This window comes from Falco punctatus, assembly GCF_963210335.1.
Source record: "Falco punctatus genome assembly, chromosome: 7".
In the NCBI taxonomy this organism is placed as follows: domain Eukaryota; kingdom Metazoa; phylum Chordata; class Aves; order Falconiformes; family Falconidae; genus Falco; species Falco punctatus.
In genome coordinates this window covers 16,048,430-16,058,276 of record NC_137587.1, presented here as the reverse complement: position 1 = coordinate 16,058,276, position 9,847 = coordinate 16,048,430, and the positions used below count along the sequence as shown (strand labels likewise).

The 9,847-nt window shown below is 37.9% G+C and overlaps 1 long non-coding RNA gene across 1 annotated transcript in view; it reads left to right on the top strand.

Moving 5' to 3' along the window:
- The first annotated feature begins 1,789 nt into the window (after positions 1 to 1,789).
- Positions 1,790 to 9,847, top strand: part of LOC308066874 — a 64,279-nt gene continuing 56,221 nt past the window's right edge. Inside the window, exon 1 of the long non-coding RNA XR_013929352.1 lies at positions 1,790 to 3,013. This is a non-coding gene — a long non-coding RNA (uncharacterized lncRNA). The remainder of the gene's footprint in view (positions 3,014 to 9,847) is intronic.

Below are 9,847 nucleotides of genomic sequence, written 5' to 3'. Positions count from 1 at the left end.
GTTCAAATGAAATTACCTTTTGCTAAAAATGATTCTATTGTTTGGCAGATCAGTTTATGCTGTAAACAAAGAGCTTGTAGCATGTTGCTAAAATTATGTAAGGAAAATACAGAAAATAAAAACATCAATTTTGCTAGTGGTAGTAATGTATGTTACAGGTTCTTCCTATAGCTATAATTTCTTCAAGAAAATGAAAGTGTTTCACAAGATTAACTCCCACATGCTCACAAAAACCTGTTGTATTCTGACCAGGACTAAACAGAGTAATGTATGGTTTCATCCTGAAGACATCCGAGATAGCTCCAGGTTTTCTGATGTATGGTCTTTCACCACAATGCACAGCTATAGCTAACACAGAGCTGTTAATTAACATTTGAAAATAATACAGCTGTGGCACTTCAGTTCTGCATCCAGGCTAATAGGTCTAGTTAAGCTATAAACCAGCTTGCTTAACTCAGTTACTGCGTGGCACTAAAGGCAGCTACATTACTTGCCGATTTGGAGTTGAGTTGCAAATCTCTCCCATAACACAGTATGGAAATGTTTAAATCATTCTGTCTTCTTCAGGATGAAATCAACAAGAAAATGACCTGTCAAATCATAGATGAAAACAAAACTGTCAAATTCTGCAGCAAGAGCATTAAAACATCTCTCGTAAGATCTTTCTATTAATGATTTTATCTCTAATTCTGTTTTGTCTATTCTATCTCACTGGAAACTGCAAAGCAATATGAAAGCGCTAGTTCAGTTTATGTATACCGAAAGGTTGGTAGACCTATTTAAAAAGAAAAAAAAACCCCAAACTCCAGTTTAATTTCTGGTCTAAAAGTAAGCATATAAATTCTGAAAAATAATACACATAAGAAATTATAGAGTGATTAAAACATTAAAGATATAATGAAAAATTTAGCTATTCTTTTTATTATGAGAACATATTAGAGTTTTAAAAAATAAGAGTACGGCATTTTTTAAACATTACAAACTTCTAAATCAAAGAGTTATTCTAAAATGACATTTTCCTCCTCCCCCCCCCCCCCCCCCCAATATTGTTCGACTAAATTGGCTTGTAATAATTACACTTGAAAATGCATTCATCATTTGCTGTTACGGCCCAGTGTTAGTCAAATATTTTATCTGGCTTTCATTTGTTAGTGATCTAATTCATGTTCACCCACTTTAAGTGCCAACTTGAGAATCTGCAACAGGAATGATTATTTTTCTTAACTGTTTGTCCTTGCAGCTACAGAAATAAACTATATATTTTCCCCTGAAATACATTTAAAACTAGAAAATATGCAGATTCCCATTAGAACTCTAAGGTTAATAGATAGAGCTGTCTTTATTTTCTATTTTCAGGTGCTATTGTGTAACTTTTTTAGATCATTAGCATGTTGGAATCTCAGATAAGGTTAATCCTTGATTTGATATTTTTACAGAGATTGTATAGTAAGTAGAGTTCACTTTTTAACTGGATGCCAATTGTCTTGACAATCCTGACAAAAGCTGATTTTCCAGACTAGAACCATTTTCTGTATGGCATGTTAAGTCCAGCAGAATATTTTTTTAATTCACTATTTATGGTGACTTGTAACAAACTCCTTTCATCTTTTATTAGTTTTCTCCATCCTCTTACAACTATAATTTTTTGAGTGCTGCCAGGTGTGCTTGGGATGTTGAAAGCAAATGAAAGACAATACTTGTCTGAAGGAGCTTACAGCTGAGGCTATGGGTTTAGCTGTTCTGCACCTGCTCAGTTTCTCTTTGTGACAAGTCCAAAGAACTGTAATTTACAGCAGCAAGAATTTTGTATTGAATTGAAACTGTAGAGGAGCAAACCTCATATCTGTTGCAGGGACTGGAGTTACTGGAGTGAGACAGCAATATAAGACTGAGAGTAGGCAGTACTGAGAGTTCAGACACATGGCACATGAAGCAGCCAGAACTTAAATTTCCAAGTGGGATTAGCTTTAGTAATGCTGATTGGTAGGTACTTGTTCTCTAGTGAACTTGTCAGCCCAGATTTAGGAATTCCTTGCACATGGAAAGCACCAGGTTCCTAAGAATATGACCCATAGCAGGCTCTAGGAGAGTAAAAAGTCACCCAAGCCAGTCTGTAAGAAAGACCACTGAGGAAAAAGAAAAAGCTGCTGAACAGCAATGTTGCTAAGGTAGTCAGAAGATTTAGGATTTACGTTATTAATCCTAGCTTCTGATGGCCTTTCTCTGAGAAAACAGGCAGAAATTATGTTTCTTTTTTATACCACATCCCAGTGAAAAGATTCAGGTTCTTACCTACTTTGTGTGTCTGATTTGAAGAGGCGTTTGAAACCAGATATCCCACCTCCCCCAGAAATGAACTAGAAGTGAATTATTCAGAAATAACCTAACAACCCTTCCTCTGGCAATAGGACATCTGAAATCTGATTTGATTGTTGGCATATAAGGGTGTCTGTGAGATCAGTCAAGCCAAGCAGCAGAATGCCTAATTTGAGAATCTGCCATGCTCACATTCACAGCTGCTCGGCATCTTCAGGATATGCACAGGATATCGTTATCCAGCATCAGAAATCTGGGCACCTAGAAGAATTCATTGGTGGAGTATTTCAGTGCTGAGATAATTTCAGTGCCTTTCAGGTTAAGTAGCAGCTAAGCAGGGCTTTCTGAGGGTCTCACAGCTGGATTTAGAGAACTAAAGTGGCAGTCTAAATTTAGAGAGCTAAAGTGCTATCTAAATTCCTTTGCAAAGCTATGTGGGAGAGGTAGGGAGCTAATCTATTGGGGGTGGATAGCTATTTCCAAAGGCTTGGACCCAAGGAAAGCATGCAACTACTACAACACTGAGATTTCGGTAGTTGCTTATGTTCCTTGCTGGCTTGGGACTATGATGAGCTAATCACGTGAAACGATTATGGTTTTTGTACAGAAATACAGGGAAGCATTCACCGCCAGTCCAAGGTCTCTGCTTAGCTGCTCTGAAACTCCTCCACACTTAACGGGGTGCTCGGAACTAAAGGTATTTGAACTTAGATACCTTAAGTAGGTGTTGTCTATGTAGCCTGAAATAGATCACAAATGGGAGATCTGGTTACAGTCAGTTTAGTTTCTATACATCAACTTCTGCTTCCCAGTGTCTCCTTCCTGTCCTTTAAAGGTATGTAGTAAACTAATATGTAATCTGCTACCTATATAAAATATAGTACCTTTCTTTTTGTGCTTTCTCTTAAGTACTGCCTGCACACAAGTTGACATTAGCTCCATATTTATTTGCTAAAATCTGCTTCAGAATTATTCTGCAAAGAAAACAAAAATGACAATTATTATTATCCAAAAGTATCCCATTTTTTCTGTGACTAAAATATTTTCCTTTTGAGAACTGTGTTTTAATTATGTTTTAATCCTGAGAGAATAGTCATCAATACATTACAGTTAGCTAGTAATTATGCAAATTAGTTATAATGGAAATATTCCCAGAAGTTCAGGTACAATATAATCTATCAAAAAAAATCTAATATTACTAGGTAGGTAGTAATACAGCTACCAAAGCCAAAAAGGACTGTCATGGTTTAACCCCAGAGGGCAACTAAGTATCATGCAGCTGCTTGCTCACCTCCCTCTCAACCCCCACCCCCTGGTGGGTTGGGGAGGAGAATCAGAAACAGGTAAAACTCATAGACTGAGTTAAGAACAATTTAATAATTGAAATAAAGTAAATAATAATAATAACAACAAGAACAACAATTGTAATGAAAAGGAGGGAGACAGAGAGAGGAATAAAACCCAAGGGGAAAAACCACAAGTGATGCACAAAGCAATTGCTCACCACCTGCTGATGGATGCCCAGCCAGTCCCCAAGCAACAATTTGTGGCCTATTACTAGGTAGATAGTAATATATTATTAATAAATAGTAATATATTTTTGATGAAGAGATAAACAGGATAAAATAGCTACTATTTTTGACAATATATACTGATTTGTAGAAACTTATACTATTTCTGTTAGGACTAGGACTTCAAGTTAATGGTACTATTTTGCTGCATTTTCTACTAATCTGATGCGGCGATGTAGTTATTGTCAACTCTTTGAACACTTGTTTTGCAAAGAGGAGGGACTTCTTGTAAAAGGAAATTATAATCCTTTACACAGCAGACATGGATAGCTAGGAGATGACTGTGTGGGTACATGTATGGTATGTAGAGCTCACCTCAAAGGCCTCTTCAGACAAGGAGAGACATCTGTGGATTCTTTGCATACAGGCAGAATTGCTCAGAAGAGGTGGAGGCTGCCATCCAGCTTGCTGGTTTCTATTTTCCCCCTCCAGATATAGTATAAATGTGATTACCTTTTAACAACTTCTTATATGCGCATATGCTTATGGTATGTAATTGAAAAACAGCTTTGCAGAAAAGGACCTGGGGGTTCTGGTGAACACCAAGTTGAACATGGGCCAGCAATGTGCCCTTGCAGCAAAGAAAGCCAATGGTGTCCTGGGTAGGAGAGGTGTTGCCAGCAGGTTGAGGGAGGTGATCCCCTCTACTCAGCACTGGTGAGCCCACTTCTGGAGTACTGTGTCCTGTGCTGGGCCCCCCAGTACAAGAGAGAGATGGACATACTGGAGAAGGTCCAGTGAAAGGCTACTAAGATGGCCAAGGGACAGGAGTACTTCTCCTATGAGGAGAGTCTAAGTCAGTTGGGACAGTTCACCCCGGAGAAGAGAAGGTGCAGGGAAATCTTATCGATGTATATAAATACTTGAAAGAAGGGTATAAACAAGAGGGAACCAGGCTCATTTCAGTGGTGCCCAGTGACAGGACAAGAGGCAATAGGCACAAACTGAAACACAGGAGGGTCCACCTGAGCACAGGTTCCACAGGGAAGCTGTGGTATCTCCAATCTTGGAGTAATTCAAAAACTGTCTGAACATGGTCCTGAGCAACCAGCCCTAGGTGGTCCTGCTTGAGCCATTTTTTAATTTTGTAATACCATTTTTTTGTGAACTCACAACACAACTGGAAACTTAATTTTCATGAAGTATAACGTAAGTTGTACTGCACTTACTCTGCACAGATAGTTCTTGTAGGTACTTGGGTTTAATAAACTGAATTTCCTTATCACAAGATTCTGTGTGAACATCTGAAACACAGTACAGAGGGCCATTTTTATGGAGACTAAAAAGAAATGTGCTTCTAGTGTTTTATCAGGATTTCAAAATATTCTGAAAAATTGATTGCGTGTTTAATTCCTATTTTTGTTGCAGTTACACTATAATTTAACCTTCTAAAATCTGTTTTGATCTCCATATATTTTATATAAGCCTAACCTAACCCTTTGTCTTTTGAGATACATACCAAGGGTATTGCTAAATGTGTCAAAAAAGAATAGTAATTAGTGAGAACTGTAATAAACTTTGTGATGAGAACATCCATCCTTTAGGTCTGATCCAAATCTACTTACAAAATAACACTTAGATTAGAATGAGGGTTTTTCAAAGTTCTTCTGTGTAAATGGCATAGAAATACATCATGTTGTACTTCATCATGTAAATGTTAGCAAAGTAGTGTTCTTCTATATACTGCTGGATCAAATGATCAATGTTATAAGATGAAAGGCTAAGAATGGATATGGACTATTGTCTTGAAAATTCATATAATGACTAGCCAGCCACATGAAGAATTATTCTTAACAGTCAGATAATTTTTCTTCTCTAAATGAGAATTGTTTTCTCCCTTCCCGCCCCGCCCCCCCCCCCCCCCCCCCCCCCCCATGGTAGCAATATAGGTGCTACAACTCCCTTGCAGGAAAAGGTACAGAAATATCAGAAACAGTATTTCTCCCCTTCACGCATGCTTGCAGTATCTAATAGTACTGTGGTAGTAATTTCCTCAAAAGTGGTTCATTATCAGCAGTTAACAACCCCTTCTGGCAATTAACTAATTACCTTGCCTTTGACTATGGTGAAAGGAAATGGCTATCAAGGGCATTGTTTGCTCAATTAACCAAAAGCAATAGACACATGCTTAGTAATAATTGCAGAAGGAAATCCCTCCAAAATGCACTGATCTCATTCAATTTTTCACAGGAGCTGTGCAGTCTGAAATGACAAATATAAGAAATTCAGAAGAATTAATGTGCAATTTATTTTTTTTTTCCCAAGCAAGTATCAGAAATAGAATATTCTTCTGTAAAATGCAAGTTCCTTTGCTCAGCCAAGGTTCATGGTATTCTTAGAGCACAAACTAAAGCTGCCATGAGCAGCTCTGGCCAGGAAGGTCTCTAGTATCCTGCAAGCTGGATGTAGCCCAGGGGATGATTCTGCTTGGCCAGCTGCCTTTTCCTCAGAAGAACTGCCACAGCTTCCTCCACGTGGGCGGGGAGATGGATGGATGGGGATGTATGCCTCCTACAGAGGGCCCAGCAACACCTCCATATGGCCCATGCAGAAAAGTCAAGGCAAAGCTGCTATCTTTCATCAGTGGAAAGATTGGGCTGTATCTCTGTCAACAGTCCCTTTAGGCTTCAGCTACTCTAATCTGCACAAGATTTGTAATAAAAAACCATCAATTTACCAATTTATAAACAGTTGCTGAGTAAAAGTTCTTCAGTGAAAAATGGCATATTATGAAATAATTTTTGAAATAAAAAAAATTACTTTTATTGAAAAAACATCTGACAATACATTTTAGAATGTTGAACCAGTTAAGTAATAGGAATCATGAGTGATACAAATTTAATGACGAGCCTTACCTTTTTCCCCACCTTCTTAATGCTTCCTGGTTCTTTCTGTTGTACCACCAGGACCTGAGCTGACTTCTCATTTTGTCATATGATCAAAATACAACTGCAAAGTGGGGTACTTTTTTTCCCTATTTCATTTCCCTACAGATAATAATAATTGATTCACTTGTAAATGACTCGCAACTCTGCAATAACATCGCCACAGGGTTTTCATTCCCCTCTGTTAGCAGGAATGGAAAAAAGCAACAGCTCCATCTTCCCTGACCACCCCCACTCCCAGCCATGAACTACTGATATTTTCTGGCTAGGAACAAAAGCACATTTTAGAAACCTGGAGATATGATAACTGCCAAGATTTCTTTTCACATTAGAAATAATAGAACCATAAATATATTAGAAATTCAGAATTCTGGGACCTTGCATTATAATAACAATTATAAAGCATCTGAGAAAAAAAGCCAAATTTATTTTCTTCCTCAGACAGTACCATTTGTGGCCATTCCATATAAAACATACTTTCCTCAGTAATCTGTCTCTAAACTTTGCTACAGCACTTCTTTTCCTTACCATTCATGTAAACAAATCAATCCAGCAGTCCCCTACCTGCAGTTTCTAAACTCTTTTGTGTTTCCATTGTTTTCTCTGATCCCTCTTAGCCCTGGATGAAGAGGATTTACTTTTCCTTATCAGTGTGTAAGGCTATTTTGAGATCTTTGTTGAAGGAAATACAAGGCATAAAACGCATGAAGGTGAAGATATCTTACACAATTAATTTGACTAAAGCCTTTTGACTAAAAAGTAAGATCTTTGCCTGTATCTAATGATGCAATGACACTTCGATTTCATAGAAAACTTTCACTTAATTTTAATCATAGAATCATTTAGGTTAGAAAAGATCTTTAAGATCATCAAGTCCAACCGTTAACCTAGCACTGCCAAGTCCACCACTAAACCGTGTCTGTAAGTGCCACAACAAAATGCCTTTTAAATCTCTCAAAGGATTGTAACTCAACCACTTTCTTGGGCAGCCTGTTCCAATGTTTGACAACCCTTCTGGTGAAGAATTTTTTCCTAACAACCAGCCTAAACCTCCCCTGCACAACATGATGCTGTTTCCTCTTGTCCTGTCACTTGTTATCTGGGAGAAGAGACTGACACCCACCACGCTACAACCCCCTTTCAGGCAGCTGTAGAGAGCAATAAGGTCCCCCCTGAGCCTCCTCTTCTCCAGGCTAAAAAACCCCAGTTCCCTCGGTTGCTCCTCATAAGCCTTGTGTTTGAGAACCTTCACCAGTTTTACTGGTGCTCCAACACCTCAATGTATTTCTTGTAGTCAGGGGTCCAACACTGAACACAGGATTCAAGGCGCAGCCTCGCCAGTGACAAGAACAGGGTGGGCAATCACTTCTCTAGTCCTGCTGGCCATGCTATTTCTGATACAAGCCAGGATGCTGTTGGCCTTCTTGGCCACCTGAGCACACTGCTGGCTCATGTTCAGCTGGCCATCAGCCAGCACCCCCAGGGCCTTTTCTGCTGGGGAAGCTTTCCAGCCACTGTTCCCAAGCCTGTAGCATTGTTTAGGGTTGTTGTGACCAAGTCCTTGTTGAACCTCACACAATCGGCCTTGGCCCATTGATGCAGCCTGCCCAGATCCCTCTGCAGAGCCTTCCTGCCCTCAAGCAGATCAACACTCCTGCCCAACTTGGTGTTGCCTTCAAACATAGTGAAGGTGCACTCGATCCCCTCATCCAGATAGTTGATGAAGACATTAAGCAGAATTGGCCCAATTATCAAGTGATCAAGTCTTAAATAAGGTTTATAGTAATGTTATCTTCTACACAGAACTGCCTATTCTAATGTGCTTAAATCTGTGGTCAATGGTTATGTTGCTGAGTGACTCAATTTACTTAAATAAGTTTCATATTTATTAAGTACATGCAGCTAAGGTAGTTTTGTAAAAAGTATAATGTGAACCTGAACATAATTTCTCCTACCTACATAAGGACAGGCAAATACTGCACACTACTAAGATAATCATGAAGACCATACAACATCCCTGTTCTCTCATTCCTCTTTTCAGATGTCCTGATTTAATATGGAACTACAGACAATATGCTTAGCATAGCAATTGATACATTAGATGTTATCAGCAGAACTACGAACCTGTCACTGTAATAATTCATATGTTGCTTCTGACATAACAGTAAATTTAGCATATTTTATAACCAGTCTTCATGAATTGCTAACCTATTAAACAGGTTAATGTTGACCCAAACAGCTCCAATAAATAACACAGTAAAGAACCATCTAATTACTTTGTACAATATTTCAGAATAAGCAAATCCCATGCCTGAAAGACCACTCTTGCTCCTTGGTTTAATATTAGGTGATTAAAAGCAGATGGAAATGAGTGCACATATGTCTTAATATCCTGTGGCCTCACCATCCTGTGGCTTTTTTTTTTCTCTCTTTATTCTTTGATAACATCTATCACTTATTGTAACCTTATTGTATTAAAACAAGTTTAAGTGACCAGAAAGCTTCTAGATTCCATGATTAGTTAATAACAAATTGAAAAATACAGTTTTCTATCTTATTGATAGAGTACCCCAGACTTCTGCAGGAAATGAAAATGTTTATGTGTTATCCAAAGGAGGGGACAACTGCCCAGATAATTAGAAATGAAAACAATGAAAACCTGTTTTTATGAATTAGATTATATTTGTGGATAAAACAGAAAATGTTTGTGGTAAAGTTTACCATCTAGATGCTGTTGCCTGTCCTGTCTTAAAGGTGGTTTTTTTTTTTTAAATTCATTTCAAATTAACAGATGATGAAATCACAATAAAATAGTGTTCAGTGCTGTACAGTGTCTATGGGCTAACGTGAATGAAGGACAGGACAAATTGATACATTCCTTGCAAAATTCTCAAACTACATATACAAGTATTAAACTTAGATATTTCTGCTGAAAATTGTATACATATGAAAACCAAAGTTCAAAATAATGAAAAAAAACATCACATCACAATGAAAACATTTTAAAATAAATTATTTAGCTAAATGAATGTAATTATAGATTCAGTGGAGCAAAGATGTACATAATTTGCATAA